Source organism: Artibeus jamaicensis, unplaced genomic scaffold (genome assembly GCF_021234435.1).
Source record: "Artibeus jamaicensis isolate MK-2021 breed Jamaican fruit bat unplaced genomic scaffold, CSHL_Jam_final contig_482, whole genome shotgun sequence".
In the NCBI taxonomy this organism is placed as follows: domain Eukaryota; kingdom Metazoa; phylum Chordata; class Mammalia; order Chiroptera; family Phyllostomidae; genus Artibeus; species Artibeus jamaicensis.
Window position 1 is genome coordinate 729279 of NW_026521857.1, and position 21106 is coordinate 750384.

The following is a 21106-nucleotide window of genomic DNA, read 5'->3' on the forward strand; positions in this document are numbered from 1 at the left end:
TCAAAGAAACTATTATACATACATATTTACATAGGTATATACAAATACTGTACACATATACATTCACATGTTTTATATCTCTATGTGATCTGTACAGAAGGTGTCCAACCATGTAATATGAAAAATTTATTGAGGAAAATACAAGATACAAGAAACATCGTATATAGGACGATGATACCTCAGTTCCCTTCAAATTAATCACCTTGAGCTCTCACACAGTTCTCTCAGTCACCATCAGCTGCCCCATTATATTTTCCTGAATCTTATTGATGGTCTGAAATCTCTTTTCTTTCAAAAGTGATTTTAGTTTTGGAAAAAGCAAGAAGTCACAGGATGCCAAATCTGGGCTGTAGGGAGCTGAGTCAACTGGGTAATTTGAAGTTTTGCCAAAAAGCTCTGCATGAGGTATGATGCATGAGTGGTGTTGTTGTGATGAAGCTGCCCATCATCAGTTGCCTGTAGCTGTGGCCTTCTCAATCGCCTGAATAGATTCATGGAGGAATGTTCAAGCTTAAGGTAAAATTTGATGCAAATGCATTGCTCTACTCATCCAGTCATTTTGAATGTGATGGCCACACATATCACATGCTCACTCAATGGCATCTACCACTCCCACTGACTAGTACAGTGAAGTCCTCATTGTTCATGCATGTGCATTCCAGTCCACTCTCCTTGGTTGCCAGGTTACATACATGTCACACACACCCTTCTCATTATAGTAACAATGGTTGGACTTTTTCTGGACAGACCTCATATATATAAATATAAATATAAATGTAAGTATAAAAATTCTAATTATTCTTCCTTGCCATTTTCTAGTTTTGGGGGAAAGCTCTATTAAATTTAAGTTGATAAATGTTGTTCCTCTTGCTAATACCCGAAAGTCCTGACTAAGACTTAGAGGGAGGCTAAGGACAAGATCAGTGCATAAATTATCAGCTGTGGATCTTGCATATCCTGACTGAGTAGGCCCAGGGCGAAGGAGACCTAGGGGGAAACCGGAGATTCTGTTGGTGATGCTGATTCTGTTGGTCTGTGTACCATAGTTTAAATAGCAAGAGACTGAAGATTTCTGGTAGTCCTTTCCAGCTCTTTGGTGATTTTTTGAGTTGAAAAAACTATCTACTTTGGGGGGGTATTCACTTGTAAACCACCTATAAATCATAACTATATAGTTTCAGATGAAAACAAGGTAAGACACTGCAAGGCAAAGGATTCAAATGTTAAGTAGCAATCTTAAATATGATCCAGAGTTATTCTTAAGGCAACAAAAGCTGTCAGAGTAAGTGGTAAGTGCTAGGCTTGGATGTTTAGGGGTGCACTTAAGATCAGATATGCAGCCATTGTTGAGTGAAGGTTTGGTCTTAGTCTCACAGGGGTATGGACTTGATCAGTAGGTACCAACGTTTTTTGTTTGCAACCTACAGTAAGAAATATATCTTAGGTTGTGATCCTGTGCAAAGATAAAAGTTTCATAAATAAGATAATATCTTACACTATGAAATGTATTCTGATTTTTTTATTCTATTACAATCCACTAAAAATGCTTCTTGCAACTTGTGAATGTGTCTTGGCTTGAAGTTTGAAAATCGGAACTAAAGGTTTCTTTATTTTTATTTTTGGTCACTATTCATCAACAAAACGTCCTAAGACTGTATTGCATTGTCTTACTTATGGTGTGAGATGGAATGTTGAAAGGTATGTTTCCAGGGTAGACTAAATGGCAGAAAAACCTGCCATGTCTTCCAGGATTAATTCACATTAGAGGTATCAGTTGTTTGATATTTGCCCAACCTACAACATAACTATGCATTTGATTTTTAGAATGTTATGGAGGCAAACTGGAGTATTTCCGCTCTCACCCCCCACCCCACCCCAATAACCACTTACCTCTTATTTAAGCAGGCAGAAGAGCAGAATGGCAAAGAGCATGGTATCAGGGCTGACTTTCTGGGTCTGTACCTTGCTTCTCCCATTTATTGGCTACATAACATTGGTCTAGTCACTTAACATCTTGTGCCTCAGCTTCCTCATCTATAAAGTGGGAATAATAATAGTTCCTATCTAATAGAATTGAAGTGGCAATTAAATGAGCCAGTAGACAAGTCATACCACAGGAATGTTATTAGCTACTGTTAGCCAGACTTTAAGTTACAATGTAAAGTTTGAGCATAAGTTTACATTTTCATGATAAGGTGGAAAGTATTCTATTGATAAGTATTTTTTAAGCAGCAGCTTGAAAATAGTCGCTTGAGTTGCAATATTAAATCTAATTAAAGTGATTTTGGCAACCCCCAAATGCAATTTCCCCCCAGTCCTAATTCAAATGATATGAAATAACTATTATTCAACTGATTAACTTCCTAAAAGTATATGGGAAAAAGAGAAATTAAAATATTTTTTTAGAAAATAAAGATCCAGTAAAGCACTGCATTTCCCAATGAATGTAAAAGTCAGGGCTCAACTGTTCAAATTGAGGGATGCAGATTTCATTCTGTGTATCACCAAGGGAAACATGACATGATTTAGTAATTCTTCTCTTTTTGCTTAGTTCCCCCCCACCCCCACCATACACACACACACACACACACACACACACTCTGGTCTATATTGTTACCTAATTGTTTTGTTAGGCAAAGGTGGTTATGGTACTTTAGAGATAAGATAGTTTGAGCTGCTAAAGGAAAAGAATATGATGTCCGTTGAAACTAAATATTTGTTCCCCCACCTGCCGATCACATGTTGCAATACTAACCCCTCAGTATGATGGTATCAGGAGGTGGGGCCTTTGAAAGTATTTAGGTCATGAAGGGAGAGCCCTCATCAATAGGAATAGTGCCCTTGTCAAAGGAACTCTGAAAAGCTCTCCTTTTTCTGCCCTGTGTGGCCACAGTGAGAAGATGGCTGTTGAGGAACCGGGAAGTGTTTCTTCCCAGACACTGAACCTGCTGGTGCCTTGATCTCGGACTTCCAGCCTTCAGAACTATGAAACATAAATGTTCGTTGTTTAAGCCACACAGTTCTACAATATTTCTGTCGTAGCAGCCCAAGTGGACCAAGACAATATCCACAATCAATGTTCAACCTATGACATCGTGAAAGTTCTTAAATTATAAATTGTTTAGCTTTTCCTTTAAAACTAACAAATTAACCTAAGCAGCTACAATAAAACCCCTTATACATATGGTTTAAAACTAAAAATTCTACCTGTTATGGGAATGGTTAGACCGAGAAAGGAAATGAGTATTAGACATATATTCTTTCTTCCTAGCAACAGTAATGGCTATTTGTGTAGATAAAAATCTGTTACTATACTTAGCAGCTTAAGTTGCCATAGGGAAAACTGGTGTGTGCTTGGTGCTTAACTGTAACTTATCCTGACAAGACTTAAGCCATATTCTCATGGATTTCCATATGTTTGGATTGAAAGTAGAGAATAGTAGTGTATTTGAAATAAAAATATTTTTCCAATAAGATGTAAACGGAAAATTTGAACTCCTCTCCCTGGTTCTCACACAGCTTCTTTCTTCATGACACCTCTGGAACCCAGCCTCTCTGTTTCATCTCTCGGCCCTCCCCATGCCCTTGCCTAGCCCTTCCTAGCCTGCATCTGTACCCCTTTGGCCTCCTTTAGATTTCCTGGAGACTGGAGAAGAGTACAGTTTTTTCTCTGTCCCCCTAGGTCTTCAGCTGGGCCTAATAATTAAACTGACAAGACAGTTTAACAGGAGAAAAGTATACAAATTTTATTCAGTAATTTTTACATGTATATGGAAGACTTCACAAGAAAAATAAAGGCCTAAAGAAGCAGTGAGGGTCCAAGCTTATTTTTAGGTTGCACACAAAAAAAGTAAATTGTGAAAATGTGATGAAACAAAGGGGCTTGCACTAGGGCAGTTAATCATGGAGACATGGCTGGGAAGATAAGGTTTAGTTTAAGAAGGCTGGTTTATACACATTTCCCTCCACCGCCATTTCCTATCCCTGTCTCCCTCCCTCCTGGTATCAGGATGGCACCTTTCACATGGGAGTGTTATATCCTGCTTTCAGGGAAAAGAAAAAAGAAGATCAGAGTGCCCCTCTAGCATATGGTATTTTTTAAATTATATTTTATAGATTATGCTATTAGAGTTGTCCCAATTTTCCCCCTTGCCCCACTCCACCCAGCACCCCCACTCCTTCAGGCAATCCCCACACCATAACTCAGGTCCACGGTTCATGCATAGGTTCTTTGGCTACTCCCTTTCCTAGGCTGTACTTTACATCCCATGGCTATTCTGTAACTAATATTTGTACTTCTCAATCCCCTCTCCTCTTCACCCATTCCCCACAACACCTCCCATCTGGAGCCACCAAAACTCTGTCTGCATCCATGATTCTGTCTCTGTTCTTCTTGTTTGCTCAATTTTGTTTTTTAGATTCAATTGTTGATAGATATGTATTTATTGCCATTTTATTATTCATAGTTTTGATCTTCTTCTCTTTCTTAAGTAAGTCCCTTTAACATTTCATATAATAATCGTTTGGTGATGATGAACTCCTTCAGTTTTTTCTTGTCTGGGAAGCTCTGCCTTCCAATTCTAAATGATAGCTTTGCTGGGTAGAGCAATCTTGGCTGTAGGTCCCTGCTTTTCATGACTTTGAGCACTTCATGCCAGACCCCTCTAGCCTGCAAAGTTTCTTTTGAGAAATCTGATGACAGTCTTATAGGAACTCCTTTGTAGGTAACTCTCTGTTTTCCTCTTGCTGCTTTTAAGATTCTCCCTTTATCTTTAACCTTTGGCATTTAATTATGATGTGTCTTGGTGTGGCCCTCTTTGTATCCATCTTATTCTGTGCTTCCTGGATTTGCATGTCTTCTTCCTTCACCAAATTAAGGAACTTTTCTTTCATTAGTTTTTAAATAGATTTCCCATTTCTTGCTGTTTCTCTTCTCCTTCTGGCATCCCTATGATGCGGATGTTGGAATGCTTGAAGTTGTCCCAGAGGCTGCTTATACTATCCTCATTGCTTTGGATTCTTTTTTCTTCTTGTTCTTCTGATTGTTTGTATTTTGCTTCTTGGCTTCATCTGCTCTACTGCTGTCTCCCTGTAAATTGTTCTCAATTTCACTTGGTTTACCCTTCATTTCTGACTGGATCTTTTTTATGCTTTTGAGGTCCTCACTAAGTTCCTTGAACATCCTTATGACCACGGTTTCCAACTCTGCACTGGATAGATTGCTTATCTCTATTTTGTTCAGTTCTTTACCTAGGGTTTTGTTCTGTTCTTTCATTTGGACCATGTTTCTTTGTCTCCCCATTTTGGCAGCCTCACTGTGTTTGTTTCTATGTATTAGGTAGAGCTGCTTTCACTCTCTGTCTTAGTAGTGTGGCCTATTGTAGAAAAGCAGGCCTGTAAGTTGAATGAGACAGAGCTCTAGGGAATTGCCAGGGAGGAGCACCCATGTACCAGGTTTATGGAGTCTCAAATATGGCATCACTACTCTGTGACTCTGTATAGGAAGGCGCTCAGAAAAGGGACAATGGCCACTGCCTGGCCTCTGGAATTTTGTCCAGGAGGAAGCTGGCCCTGGCACTCACCCTAATGCCAGACACTTCAGGTGCTCCCCACATGCCGCTGGTGCTCTTTCAGCTGCTGCCCTAGTGCTGGAGCCAATAGGGAGTAAGTCTATGTAAGTCCTAAGACAGTTGCATGCCCTTTAAGAGGAGACACCTGAGAATCCCACAGTTTCTTCTGCCATTCCAATCTCCACTGGTTTTTACAGGGTCTTGTGTTCCTGGCACTGGAACCCTGGGCCAGTCTCACTCCTGAGGTAACCCTCCTTATTTTTATCTACCACATATGGGTGTGGGATCACCGATTCTGTATCTCTGCATCTGTGCATCTCCACCCCTCCTACCTGTCTGGATGAATGTGACTTCTTTAAATCCTTGGTTGTAAGACTTTCATACAGCTCGATTTTCTGGAATTCTGGGCGATAAGTGCTTTGTAATTTAGTTGTAATTTTTGCTGTGGTTGTATGAGGAGGCAAGCCATGTTTACCTATGCCTCCATCTTGCCTTATAGGCTTCTCTGATACCTTAGGACACACCTTTCTAATAGATGCACAGAACAAATTGAGATAGACCACAGATAATCAGAGTCTAAGTTCAAAGTTCTGGTGGCTCAATGCTGAGATGCTGTGTTTGGTTCCTGGGGAAGGAGTTTGGAGGCGCCACTCTCGCTGCTGTGGTGCACCCTGCTTTTGTGAGGGGTTGCTGCAAAAACACGCACTAAATGCTATTTTCACTTTCCCCTTCAATTTGTTTTTTTTGTTGTTGTTTTTTTCTTATGCTTAAAAATTATTTTCTTTTTCTAAATTTTTTTAAATTGATTATGCTGTTAACAGTTGTTCTATTCCCCCCCTTCACTCCCCTCCACCCTACCCCCCAACCCCACCATTACCCCCCCTTCAGTTTATGTCCATGTGTCTCAAGTTCTTTAGATTCTATATTTCCCATGTTATTCTTGCCCCCCATCTATTTTCTATCTACTGTCTATGCTACTTATTTTCTGTACCTTCTCTCCCCTTCTCCTCCTCCCACTCCCCTGTTGCTAACCCTCCTTGAGATCTTCATTTCTATGTTTCTGCTCCTGATCTAGCTGTCCTTTTAGTTTGCTTTTGTTTTAGGTGTGGTTGCTAATAACTGTGAGTTTGTTGTCCTTTCACTGTTCATGTTTAACTTCTTTTTCTTAGATAAGTCCCTTTAACATTTCATATAATAAGGGCTTGGTAATGATGAACTCCTTGAATTTGATCTTATCTGAGAAGCACTTTATCTGTCCTTCCATTCTAAATGAAAGTTTTGCTGGATAGAACAATCTTGATTGTAGGTCTTTGGATTTCATGACTTGGAATACTTCTTTCCAGCCCCTTCTTGCCTGTAAGGTCTCTTTTGAGAAATCAGCTGACAGTTTGATGGGGACTCCTTTGTAGGTGACTGTCCTCTTATCTCTTGCTGCTTCTAAGATTCTCTCCTTCATTTTAACTTTGGCTAATGTAATTATGATGTGCCTTGGTATGTTCCTTCTTGGGTCCAACTTCTTTGGTACTCTCTGAGCTTCCTGGATTTCCTGGAAGTCTATTTCCTTTGCCAGATTGGGGAAATTCTCCTTTATTATTTGTTCAAATAAGTTTTTTACTTGTGGCTGTTCCTCTTCCCCTTCTGGTACCCCTATAATTCGGATGTTGGAGCGTTTAAAGATGTCCTGGAGGTTCCTAAGACTCTCCTCATTTCTTTGAATTCTTGCTTCTTGACTCTTTTCTGTTTGGCCATTATTTGGTTTCTTCTGGTCCACTCCATTGATTTGAGTCCCAGTTTCCTTTTTATTGCTATTGGTGTCCTGTGCAATTCCATTCATTTCAATTAGTTTCACCTTCATATATTTGTCTAATTTGTGGCTATAATCAACCAGTTCTGTGAGGATCCTGATGACCAGTGTTTTAAACTGTGCGTCTGAGAGTTTTTCTATTTCTTCATTGCTTAGATTTATAGGCTCTGGGGCTTTGAGATCTTCTTGAGCCATTTTTGGTCTGTTCATGCCCTTTAAGTGTGAGGAGCAGAGCCTTGGACTCCCAGGTCGCTGGGTTGTGGACGCTGTATGTGGGGGCGTGGTCAGAGCGGGCAAATGGCGGCACCCTCTGCTGTTTAGTGCCACTGGGTGAGGAGCAGAGGCTTAGGTGGTTCACCTGGGCTGGGCCACTCAGAGTTGCTGGGTTATGACGCTGTATGTGGAGGTGGGGTCAGAGCAGGGAAATGGCGGCGCCCTCCTTGCCGCTAGCTGTGGGGACCAGCTGGGTCCCGGTCCAATCACCCACTCCCTTTGCTTGTCTATCCGCGCACCAATGCACGACCATGGTCAGCCCGCAGCCCTGATCCCTCGCTGTTTCCCCGCGGTTGCTGGCCTGGTTGCTCGCTTGGTCACTCACTTGGTTGCTCACTAGGTCCAACCCTGCGCCTGGATTCCGTGCCTGAGTCCGTCTGACCGAGTCCTCCTGTGCAACCCCGCTCCACCAGCTGCTGGTTTCCCCCCTTACCGGTCAGGCTGAAGAATTTGTTGTTAACAGACTTCCGAAAAGTTCAATTTTCTGTGTTCTGGCTGTGTTTTCTATTGCTAATATTTAGTTGTCTCTAAACTTGGTTGTGTGAGAAGGCACCGCGTCTCCACCTATGCCTCCATCTTGGCGGAAGTCGACTATGAAGATTATTTTCTAAAATAGACTTCAGACCCAAATTAGTCTTCAAAAAAGAAACGTGATGTGACTGTTTCTGTCTGTGCGGTTGTCTAAGAGCGGCTCCTGCTCATTCTGGGTCCCCAGGCCCGCCATAGTTACAGTTCTCACCGGAGCTGTCCCCGCTTCAGTTGGTAACAGCAAAGATCTCTTCAGATTTCTTTTGAATAGTGAAAACAGGCACTAATGCATGTCTTCTGTGGGGAAGGAAAACTTCCAAAAAGGGTGGTTACCTCTCTTTCTGCAACAACCCTATTTCCAAATAAATCATTTTGTGGTATCGGGCGTGAGGATCTCCACTGATCTATTCATGGGACACAACTCAATTCATAACAATCACCAAATAGGTTTCATTACTTAAAAAAATCTTTTGAACATGATTAACACTTTGAAATTCAACAGCTCGGGGATCTAAGTTTGGTTTATCTTAATACTTAATTTTAATGTTTGTCATAATTGTGAAAAATGACTCAAAATATCCAGATATCTAAATTAACTCAGGACATTTATGACCACCTTTCTCAATTGTGATAAAAGTTTTTTTAAACCCATCCATTTACTATACAAAGATTTTTGTTGATATTCAGTTAGCAAATTTCCACATCTCTTGTGTTAATTGTTTTCAAACACTAGTTGGAAGATGTTGCATTTTTTAAATTATTTTTCTGAATAGGTTAAAAATCCATGGGAACTGTTTGTTTGGAGCTATTTAAACAGGTGAAAAAATTCTGTTTCCAAGTTTGTATGCAGACTGTAAACACAAGTATGTAGTTTTTGACAATTAAGTCATATGACAGTAGAAACATTCTCAAAATATTCCCTCAATAGGGTAATTTCTTTCTAAAGCAACTGCTTTCTCATTTATTGTTAAGAGATCCTCTTTATCTTGAGGAAACAGATTACATGTGTTTTCCCCCCCAGAACTGTCTGCTATGCATTATGCTCTAGAGAGCCATTCTGTCATTTTGTTGCAGAAAAGGTCAGCAAACTTTGTATAGTTCCCTTCTAGGATGGACACTGTGATTAACTACCCGTATGTATTCCACACTGATGTCAGAGTATGGCTCCAGATGTAGGAAATGCTGGCGGCACTTGGGGATTGCCTCATCCACACTCCTTCCTGTGGTAGTCTACATCCAGGGACCGATCCTTGCATGAAAACAATCTGGGCATCTCCACCTAATAAAGGACTACTGGGAAGGGCCATTCCAGCTACTGTGGGGTCAGGCAAGGAGTCTTTGGCCTGCAGTGTAGTTTGACTTCTTCCTCTTCTTGGTTCTGCTGTCTTCATCTCCTTCCTTTCACTCATGTTGAAACGAGGGCATGCCTTCATGATCATCCAGCAGGCTGTCTCACAATTTCCTTCTCAGAAACCCAGCACCATCATTTAAAGGAAAAAATGCATTATTTGTCTTTATATATTTTGCTAAGAGAAAACCAGAAAACTCCTGTGTAGTACAAAAGGTTTGCCTGGCCAGTCTAGTAATGACTTACTCTTTTAAGGTCTTGTTTTTACAAAATTAAGCCCATTGAAAACTCATAGCAAAACTCAGTGCATAGTGATACACTGAGAGTGGAATTCCCACTATGCTCTCAGGATTCCTATTGTTCAGTTTCACAAATGACCATATAATATACTGGCCAAATGAGGGCCACAGTGTCAATCCTTGTAATAAATACTAGGCAAGCTTACTCTCTTATCTTCTAAAATGAAAACATTTTTTCTCATATTTCCTTTTGATGTTCATATGAAAATTAACAAACAGAAATCTCTTAAAATGGGATCAGGAGGTTAGAAGACAGAATTCTCATGCGATTTCACTCAATACACACTACTGATCCCAATGGGAAAAGATGTACCTGGTACTTACGACAAGGAGTGATACTTAACTTTAAGACCTCAGCAGAAGGAAGAAAAGATTTCTCCTTACCCAGTAACAGCTTAACAAATGGGAGACTACCATAACTTAAACAATTAAAAGTCACTATACTTCATACTTTATTTTCTCCAATGAACTCTGTTTACAACAGCCCTTTCCAAGTTCATAAAAGAACAATTTTCTCCGTTGTTTTTCTGGACCTTTGAGAGGTTCACCATTAGACCATCTATCATGAATTGCAATTCATTGTTATTCCCAAATAAGCCCATCTTGCTGGATAAATGTCTGACTATTTGTCACAGGTCAACATTCTAAATGCATAATATTGCACATTCTGTTCATCTGGGCAAAAAGACATGAAACTTAAACATAGGGTGTGGCAAAGGAAGGGCAGGGGGACCGTCGCCATGAAGACAGGACCCATGAGTTGTCTGTGCTACTGAGGATGCAGAAAAAGGCAGTGATAACTTCCAGATTGTTAGCCAAATTGACTGACCAAAGTCATAAACAGAAGTCTTTGACTTGGAGAATAAGGGCTGTTACCATGCTAGATTTGGGTCTTGATGATGGGACATCTGGATAAAGATGTTCAGCAGAAAGATATCAGTACTCAAGGAGCCATCTGCACATTTGGGAGAGTTAAGGCTAAAGGAGTGATGAAGTATAAGAAGAGAACAAGATCAGTTAGCGTTTTTAAAAGATTAGGCCTAAAAAGAAATAAAAACTTCAAATCAAACCCCCAAAAATATTAGGCCTAGCAGTGGAGTTGAGAATATGCTGGAAAGAAGTTAGGTTATATAGGGGTACTGAGCGTGTCACCTCAAAAATATGCCACTTAGACATGTTGATATTTTGAGAAAAATGTACTTGAAAGATAGCCTGTGTAAGAAACTTCCAGTCAAGATGGCAGCATAGGTAAACACTACTCACCTCCTCACACAACCACATCAAGATTACAACCAAAATATAGAAAAGCAATCTCTCAGAACCATCAGAAATCGAGCTAAATAAAAGTCTGACAACTACAGAATTAAAGAAACCATGTATATCCAGACTGGTAGGAGGGGCAGAGATGCAGAATGGACTGGTCCCACATCCACATGTGGTAGATAAAAATTTGGGAGGAATATCTTAAGAGTGAGGAGTCCCAGCCTCACACCAGGCCCCCAATGCAAGATTCCAGTGCCAGGAAGATAAATCCTCATAACTTCTGGCTGCAAAAACATCAGGATTGAGTTAGTGGAAGAAACTTCTGGAGTGCCAAGCAGTTTCTCTTAAAGAAACCACACATGGACTTAATTAGACTCACTCTCTCTGAGCTCCAGCACCTGAGTGGAAGCTTGAAAGGCACCAGTGGCATACAGGAAGAAACTGAAGTGTGTGGCATCAAGGCACAAGCTGGCAGACAGCTTTCTCCCACACAGAAGAGTAGGCAGAGGTCATTGTCCCTTTTCTGAACCCTCCTACCACAGACCATAGAGACTGCAGGTGGTGCCATATCTGAAACTCTATCAACCTGGCTAACACTGTTTGCCCCACCCTGGAAATCCTCTGAAACTTCCATCCACCCAATTTACAGACCCACCCAAGCTGCTTTTTCATTTGAATAGTTGGTCTTGGCTTATGATTCACAACTTCCTAAATCCTCTCAAACAATCAAGAGCTGTGATCCATGACCCCCATCTCCTGTACTTCTTGCTAAGTGGCCCCACACCCAGCATTGGCAGCAGCCAGCCTAGATTCACAGCTTGGCTTCACCTGGGAATCTCCAAGCCCAGTACAAGTAAGAGTCACCTCAGATTGCTTTAAACCTCAGGCAGGTTTGCCCTGGGCAAAACACAGGTGGGGGCTGACTTTGCCTGCAATACTTAGGAAACTCCAGAGCCCAAGCGCACAAGAGACAGCTATAGACCATGCCCCCACATAGCTGATCCTCCACAGAGAGCAGATGCTGGTGGTCAGTGGTCTCAGTCAGTGATTGCAGCTGATGGGTCTGGGTAAATCCCTCCCACTGACCTGCCAAAAGCAATCAAGTCTCAACTACAAGAGGAGGGTGTACTCAGCCCACATGGAAGGTGCACCTTGACTGCCCAGTTTGGGTGATAGAGAAGGCTGTGACAATGGAACCTATAGGATACCTATTACAGTAGGCCATGCTACCCAGGCATGGAGTGATAGCAGCTCTAACTAACACATAGAAGTAAACACAGGGAAGCTGCCAAAATGGGGAGACAAAGAAACATGGTCCAAATGAAAGAACAGAACAAAACCCCAGGTAAAGAACTGAACAAAATAGAGATAAGCAATCTATCCAGTGCAGAGTTGGAAACGGTGGTCATAAGGATGTTCAAGGAACTTAGTGAGGACCTCAAAAGCATGAAAAAGATCCAGTCAGAAATGAAGGGTAAACCAAGTGAAATTGAGAACAATTTACAGGGAGACAGCAGTAGATCAGATGAAGCCAAGAAGCAAAATACAAACAATCAGAAGAACAAGAAGAAAAAAGAATCCAAAGCAATGAGGATAGTATAAGCAGCCTCTGGGACAACTTCAAGCATTCCAACATTCGCATCATAGGGATGCCAGAAGGAGAAGAGAAACAGCAAGAAATGGGAAATCTACTTAAAAACTAATGAAAGAAAAGTTCCTTAATTTGGTGAAGGAAGAAGATATGCAAATCCAGGAAGCACAGAATAAGATGGATACAAAGAGGGCCACACCAAGACACATCATAATTAAATGCCAAAGGTTAAAGATAAAGGGAGAATCTTAAAAGCAGCAAGAGGAAAACAGAGAGTTACCTACAAAGGAGTTCCTATAAGACTGTCAGCAGATTTCTCAAAAGAAACTTTGCAGGCTAGAGGGGTCTGGCATGAAGTGCTCAAAGTCATGAAAAGCAGGGACCTACAGCCAAGATTGCTCTACCCAGCAAAGCTATCATTTAGAATTGGAAGGCAGAGCTTCCCAGACAAGAAAAAACTGAAGGAGTTCATCATCACCAAACGATTATTATATGAAATGTTAAAGGGACTTACTTAAGAAAGAGAAGAAGATCAAAACTATGAATAATAAAATGGCAATAAATACATATCTATCAACAATTGAATCTAAAAAACAAAATTGAGCAAACAAGAAGAACAGAGACAGAATCATGGATGCAGACAGAGTTTTGGTGGCTCCAGATGGGAGGTGTTGTGGGGAATGGGTGAAGAGGAGAGGGGATTGAGAAGTACAAATACTAGTTACAGAATAGCCATGGGATGTAAAGTACAGCCTAGGAAAGGGAGTAGCCAAAGAACCTATGCATGAACCGTGGACCTGAGTTATGGTGTGGGGATTGCCTGAAGGAGTGGGGGTGCTGGGTGGAGTGGGGCAAGGGGGAAAATTGGGACAATTCTAATAGCATAATCTATAAAATATATTAAATTTAAAGAAAGCCTAAAAGAGCTCAGAAAGATTTAGTGCAAAATGGATGTAACTTAGAGTACTAGGTATGATTTGGTAGGGTATTTTGGGGGTCTGGGAACACTCAACATTTTTTCCATATAAATTAATGGTAATTTCTTCTTTAGTTTTCACTTATGAAAGATTTCATAGGAACATTCTAATTTCAGATAGTGGGGGGATCTGAATTAGTTAAATTAATGACTGATAATCATAAAAAGAAAAGGTGGTGGCAATGAAGGAGAATAGCTATGTGAAGAGGAGGCAAAGATTGGATTTATCCTGCTAATGGCTCTCTGCATGACCGGGATTATCAGAAACTAAAAGAGCTAAGGACAGATCCTCCCCTCCAGAGTTTAGAAAGGTCATGGCCCTGCTATCACTTTGATTTTGTACATCCAGCCTCCAGACCTGTGAGAGAATACATTTCTGTCATATTTTAAAGGTTTTGTTTCTTTATTTTTAGAGAGAAGGAGAGGGAGGGAGAAACAAAGGGAGAAAAACATCAATGTGTGAGCATTGATCATTGTTTCTTGCACATTCCCTGTAGACCAGGGACCTGGCCCACAACCCAGGAATGTGGTCTGACCAGGAATTGAATCCATGACCTTTTGGTTCACAGGAAAATGCCCAACCCACTGAACCACACCTGTCAGGGTTTTTTCAGTCATGTTAAGTTACCCAGTTTGTGGTATTTTGTTACCTAGGCAAAGTAAACACTGATATTAAAATTGTTGCCTACCACTAAAAACAAAAACTTAAATACTTTATTTCATTTCTAGCTCTTTATAAGCAAAAAAAATCCCCACAAAAACATATATTAAATATGTGCTTCAAAAATGCTTTTAACAAGAATGACAAGCAATAAAAAAAGTTTGCATTTGTGCTGAAAATTACTTTTGAAAGGTTAGTTGCGGAAATCATTTGAGGCCTAGGATGTTAAGCTTCTTCATTTGTTTCTGCCAGACCTTGGAGCCATTGTAATCTAGTGTTCCTTTAATCCAATTTCAGGATTTAAACTTTTTTGGGTCAACTAGATCAGGCAAAGCTGACTCAGGCTGCAGGTTTATTTTTGGTTCCCCCTTCCTCCTGTGGTTCAGCCCTTTGGTGTCTCAGTCCTCTGTGCCTGGTAATCTTCAGGCACCCTGCGCCTGGAGCCAGCTTCGGCAGAGTCCCTTGCTCAGCATGTCTTCAGGACCTTCTGATGCTCCCTGGGTAAAAGAGCCCCCAAGTGCCTGGTTCACATTGATGGATTTCCATTTCTGTCTGTTCCCTAGTTATTGCTCATTATTTTATTAGTTTTTTTGACACATCTTTTCTTTTCAGATTTTTACGTTGCATTGAGCCAGCGGGTTGGCCCCATATATTTAGTCTACCATTACCAAAAGCACGGTCAAAAAAGTTTAGAGGCCACTATCCTGGACTATGCCAATGATCTCTTAATGTCTCTCATCTTTCCTCACCCCTAGTCTCACCTCTACTCTGCTGCAAATCAATGTTTTTAAAACATTTCTAGTAAGTCATTTTGTGGCTCAAAAAAGAAAAAGAAAATTAAAAGTCAGCCCTGGCTGGCGTGAGTGAGTGGATTGAGTGCCAGCCTGAAAATAAGGTGGTTGCTGGTTCGATTCCCAGTCAGGGCACACACCTGTATTGCAGGCCAAGTCCCCAGTGGGGGGTGTGGGAGAAGCAACCACACAAGGATGTTTCTCTACCTCCCTTCCCCTCTCTCTAAAAATAGAATAAATATAATCTTTAAAAAAAGTCCTCAGTGACTCTCGTTGTGTAGTGGCTTTGTACTATAGCAACTTAGGTGACCTGGAATTTCCCAGAATTTCCTTTCCTATTTCTTTCTGGATCGGGGTGGCCAAAAGAGGTATTTTGGATGCTACTTAGGAGGTAGAAATGAAGCAAGTACAGATTATTTTTTTTTATTGTTTTTAATGGCTGGTGGCAGATGCCAGGTGCATTGTCTCCAAGCTGCAGCTAGCTCACCAATTGCCAAGGGGAAGCACCCAACTGAAATTTCTCCATGTATGATATTGAATGGTGTTGTCCCTCCTCTCTCCCAAATTTATGTCCACCTGGAGTCTCATGGTGTAACCTAATTTGGAAACAGGTTCTTTGCAAATGTAGTTAGTTATTTACGGTAAGATGGGGTTTACTAGATCAGGGTGGGCCCTAAATCCAGTGGCTAGTATCTTTATAAGAAGGCCACACGAAGACACAGAGATGCCAACACTAAGGGAGAATATCACGTGAAAATGGAGGCAGGGATCGGAGAGATGCCACCGCAGGCAAAGGAAGGCCAAGGATTGCCAGCCACCACCGGAAGCTAGAAAGGATCCTCACCTGGAACCTTCAGAGGGAGGAGCATGGCCCTGCCAGCACTTTCACTGGAGATTTCACTCCAGAACTATGAGAGAATAACTTTCTGTTATTTCGAGCTGCCCAGTTTGTTGTGCTTAGACATGCCAGCCCAAGGAAACTAACACCCTCCAGCTTCTGGCACATCCCCTCCTCCAGTGTCTTCAACTGCTTGACTGAGTGTGCATGCAGGGTGAAGGGTTCCGGCTTCTCCTACGTGCCACCTATAGCATAGAGGTTGGAGGTGAGGAGAGGCAGACACGGGTTCCCGTTAGTCTTTGCAGGCAACAGTTGTTTTCACAGGTCCAGTTTGCCCCTGCTCGTGTCCACATCCTACTTTCCTCCCCAGCTGCCAGTATAGCAACTATGGGCTCAGCACTAGACAAAGAGGCAATTGCCTGCATGGACTGCCCTGCCTCTATTCTCACAATAACTCTTATAATAATTACTTTTAATTCTGATTAAGTAATTGCTTTTAATTCATACATCATTGATTCTTACAATAATTCCCCTATTACCTTATTGCATGTGCACATGGTGGTTCTGCTTTTCTGATCAGATCGTGACTATTTTCCAAATTAAGTAAAAATGAATTGAATGAAACCAATCTGCTATCCAGTTCCTTCCATTATAAGAATATATTAGGTTACTAAGATTAGTAGCTAACATTTATTGAAGACCTCCTAAGTGTTGGGTGCTGTGCTCAGTTTTTTATACTAACTCATTAAACTCTCAAAACAACCCTATGAAGAAGGTAGGGTTATTAGACCTAGTTTATAAATGTTTACAAATATAACAAAGGTGTAATGTCTTAGAAATGAAGTAATTCACCAAGTCAGAAGTTATAGCTGGAGTCTAATTATAAAACAGGAGTTCTCTGCCACCATGTAACACCTCTACTCCAAATTCATTAGAACTGAAAGAAATTGTGTTTTTTTGTGGAATCTTAAGGACCCTCACCCTTCCCCCAAAGACACACACAAAATGCATTTTCATGACTTCAAGACTTTTTCCTTCATCTTCCCTGTTTCTCAAGAACTTTCCTACTGTCACCCCCAGGCTTGTGGTACAATGGAAACAAAATTTCAAGTCAGACACACTAGGGTTTGAATGTCAAATCTATCCATTACCTACTACCAAATTTTTTAGATTTCCTAAGCCTCAATTTCATCTATAAAATCCCAATGATATTCATGTAAAATAATATTTAATATTGTCACTTATGTACATGTCTGGATCCACCTGCTAGCTTATGAATCTTAGGCTTTTAAAAACTATAGCCCACAGTGAGAATATATTTTTGTACTGCAACTCAAATCATGCATATATACACAGATAACTGAAACAAGTTTCATGAATAATACTTGCCTTTATTACTTGTAGTACCTATGATGTATTCTATTCTATTCCTTTAGTGGCTGGTCAATTCCTCACTAAATTGATTTCATGAACTACAGATGGTTCAACATTGAAAAAAGCCATGTGTTCTTTTATGTAAGGGGTCATATTTTGTTTTTTGGGTTTTTTTTGTATTGCTATTGGCAAATAGAGTTTCTGGCACAAAGTAGTTATTTGGTAAATAGTTGCCATAGGATTGGGTTTCCTTGAGGACAGGAGTCTTATCTTAGTTACCTTGTATGTATCCAACATTCAGCATAACTCTTTCCACAACATTTAGAGAACAAATGGCTAAAACTTAGGCCTATTGCCAAGCTTTAGAGATCAAACATTTGGATCAATCAGTATCTGACAAGCACCTAACATGTGGCCATACAGAAACGCTGAATTCCTGGCTCCTTCCCTTAATTATTTTAAAAGCAGTGTGGGATCACTGAAAGGGAACAAGGAATACATGTTGCCCAACTGAGAAATTTAAAAAATGAATAAGACATATGGAGGCCATAATATCACCTTTATTAATAACAAAGATTAAATCAGAAAACATATAATAATGTGAAAGCCAGTCTAGCCTGTTAATTAAACCCTAATTTGAGGCATCGCTAAACTTAGGTGGCCCTCCCTATGCTGAAAGCCTGTGCTGGTGAGGCATAAGACAGCTCAGGAAAAATGTGGGAAGAAGCAAGGTCAGCAAACCCAGTTTAGTTTTTCTAAATGTACCAATTAGATAAATCACTCCTCCTCTCGCCAGCCACAGAGGGAATAAAAGAGCATAGAGTGACCAGACAAATTATTACCAATTGAGCTCCCTCCCTCGGAAGGAAATAGCAGAGAGGGGGTGAATGTTCCCTTTGAAAAATCAGATTTTGGTACACAAACACACACACATACTGTGTATGTATATATAAAATAATAATAATATAAAACAACCCAAGGAATATCACAAAATGAATACCTAATTAATTTTTAAATATAGTTAGTACTAGTGTTTCTCAAGTCTGACTGTTCATCACAACCTGGAGGACATTAAACAATAACAGACCATTTACCTGGGTAATCCCAGCATACCGGTAAGCCTGAGACAATTGCCTTAGATGAGCTAGGCAGACAAATGAACAGGAATTGGCAGGTTTCCTTGAGGAAGAAACTGGACAGACGTTGCAGGACAAGTATGACTGAGGTAGTCAAAAGGAAGAAGCAGAGCAGAGCATTTTATTCAGGGGTGAGAACTGTAAGTAGAAGGACTACAGAAATAATTGTGGCTCAAGTTACCTCAAACCTTACTCTTGAAAACCCTTACAGAATTTATCTTTAGAAAAATGATCTATGCTAATATAGCAAATGATAAGACATATGGAAGCATGGTTTTGTGGAAAAGATCCTGGACTTTTGAGTTAGGAGACTTTGTCTCCTAGCTGTGTGAATTTGTCGCGGCCACATCCTCCCCCTGACATTTAAGAATCATTTGTAAAGATAGGAGTTTGTACAGCATTCTGGGGGGATGGTTGCACAGTCTCCATTTCAGGAAATGGCTCTATCCTTCACCTAGAAACTATGGCTAAAAACCTGACATCATTTTTTATTTCTTTTTCTTACCAGTCCCCACATCTAATCCAGCAGGTAATCTTGACAATTTTCCTTCCAAAACATATCCCTAATTTGTCTACTTTTCATTTTTTTGATCACTACCCTAATCCAAGACAACACCCTTTCTTTGGATTACTCTAGACATTGGGAATCAGTAGGTGTGGGGCAGGGTCTGAAAACTTGTATTTCTAACAGGTTCTCATTCTGTTGGTCCAGAGACCATTCATTGAGAATCACTCCTTTAGAACAATGGTTCTCAACCGTGGGATTCACAAAAGTATCACCTGATCTTTTAGTAACTATTGAGCTTGTGCCTGATAACCAGCAATCGTGATTCACTTGGTATGGGGATGATGGCTGGCCATTTGTAAATTTTAAATCTCTGTTGGTGATTTGAAATGGCCAAGGGTTGAGAAACACTACCAAGGTTTAGAGATACGGGTGAGTTTATTTGCTCCTTGTGGCTTTTGCATTAGCTGCTCCCATCACCTGGTACTCTCTCCCTCTTAGGTCTTTCCATGGCTGAACCCTTTTTTGTCATTTAGGTCTCATTAAATGTCACTTTCTCTAGTATGCCTTCCTTGATCTCTAATCTAAAATCCCCTATCATGAAAAAATACAATAAACATGAACTATTAAAAATAAAAAAAATAAAGTAACACCCCTATCTTTATCATATTGTCTGGCTTGTTTTCAGCATAAGCATTAGCATTTCCTGACATTTTCCTATTTATGCATATTGGTTGTATCTTCCAACTACAATAAGCATTTCAAGCATAAATACCTTTGCTTGTCTAATTAGACTGCTATCTCCAGTACTTACAACAGTGCTTTGCTCTATTAGACATTCAACATTTGTGAAGGGAAGAGAGATAAAAGCCTTTAAAATAAATTCTTCCAGTTCTTCTATGTTCTTTTCAACTCTTCAAGTAGATTTTAATAAAACATTTTATTTATATAATAAAATTGAACCATCTATGAAAGAAGCATTTATTTTTTATTATTTTTTTAGAAGCATTTATTTTTTATAAATATATCTTAACCGCACTGAGATCATTCTCTCTTCATAAGAACCCTGTACTAATCTTTTGCAAAATCGTTATCCCTTAAGATTTCATATATAGTACACATTTACTTATAATACTGTTTCATAGGGAATACAGCTCACAGAGTAAGGCCGCTGGATATGGTCAGGATATATTAAACAAAAGGATTGCTACACAGATTTCGTTTGCTTGTTATTGGAGAGAGGAGAGAGTAAAGGAATTTGTAGAAGAGAAAGGTTTTGGAGGGAGCAAGAGTCATAGAAAAACATGAAGGCTACATCTGGTTCCTTCTAAAAGAGGCCTACGCATTTATTTTCTTCTCTTTAATGAATGAATGTAATCTGGCAGAACTGAGGACTTTTAATTTCAGGTAGCAACAGAATACTGGAGATAATTAGTATCCTGTTTCACGGCGTTTGTTCAGGCCAGTGCAACACAATCTTCAGCTGCAGGTCATCAATCGCTTCGTCTCAAGGACGTAGCCTGGATTAAATTGACAACTGAGATAAATTAAGGGCAAAGCAGACGTCCTTAAGTCCACCACGGAGCATTCCTGAAATACATTACCTATGCAAACATAGAACAACATCACTGCAGGAAGAAAGAGGAGATTCCATAAACTGCATACTACAGGAGAAACTCTGGCCAGTTTCTTTGGCAGGGATGCGGGTACTTCCTCAAAACTCGCAAGTATACAACCTTCACCCCCAGGTATAGGGCTAGGTTCACATGCAACCAGTTTTTCAGGCAGCTGCCACCCCTTTCTTTTCTCTTCGTGCTTCGTCATTCATGGTCTAAAACAAACGTCTTTGTTTGTGAATAATGGTTGAAATCAGTCTAGCACTTCGGCACAGCCAACTGCGGAGCTTCTGAAAACACAAAACCCGCAGCCAGCAGACAGAGGTTGTGGCTTGAGAAACACCAAACGCTGAGAGGGGATAAGGGAGGGAGAAGCAAAGCCGCCGAGAAGTGGCCCATCCTGGGAATTGTAGTTCGCGTGGGGCAATCTTTTCAAGCTTTCACCGGGCTCTGGACTGCATTTCCCAGACGTCCCCGCGCTGCGGAGGCGGCAAGGGGTGGGGACTCTTGGTAAGGAGGTGCCGCAGGGGGAG

At 40.6% G+C, this 21106-nt stretch overlaps 1 long non-coding RNA gene across 1 annotated transcript; it reads right to left on the reverse strand.

Annotated features, from left to right (window-relative positions):
• Nucleotides 1-20302: 20302 nt before the first annotated feature.
• Nucleotides 20303-21102, reverse strand: LOC128627897 (uncharacterized). The gene is made up of 2 exons (XR_008392190.1): nt 20562-21102; nt 20303-20477 (listed from the first exon to the last, which is right to left on the reverse strand). It is a non-coding gene; the product is annotated as an uncharacterized LOC128627897 (long non-coding RNA).
• Nucleotides 21103-21106: the final 4 nt, after the last annotated feature.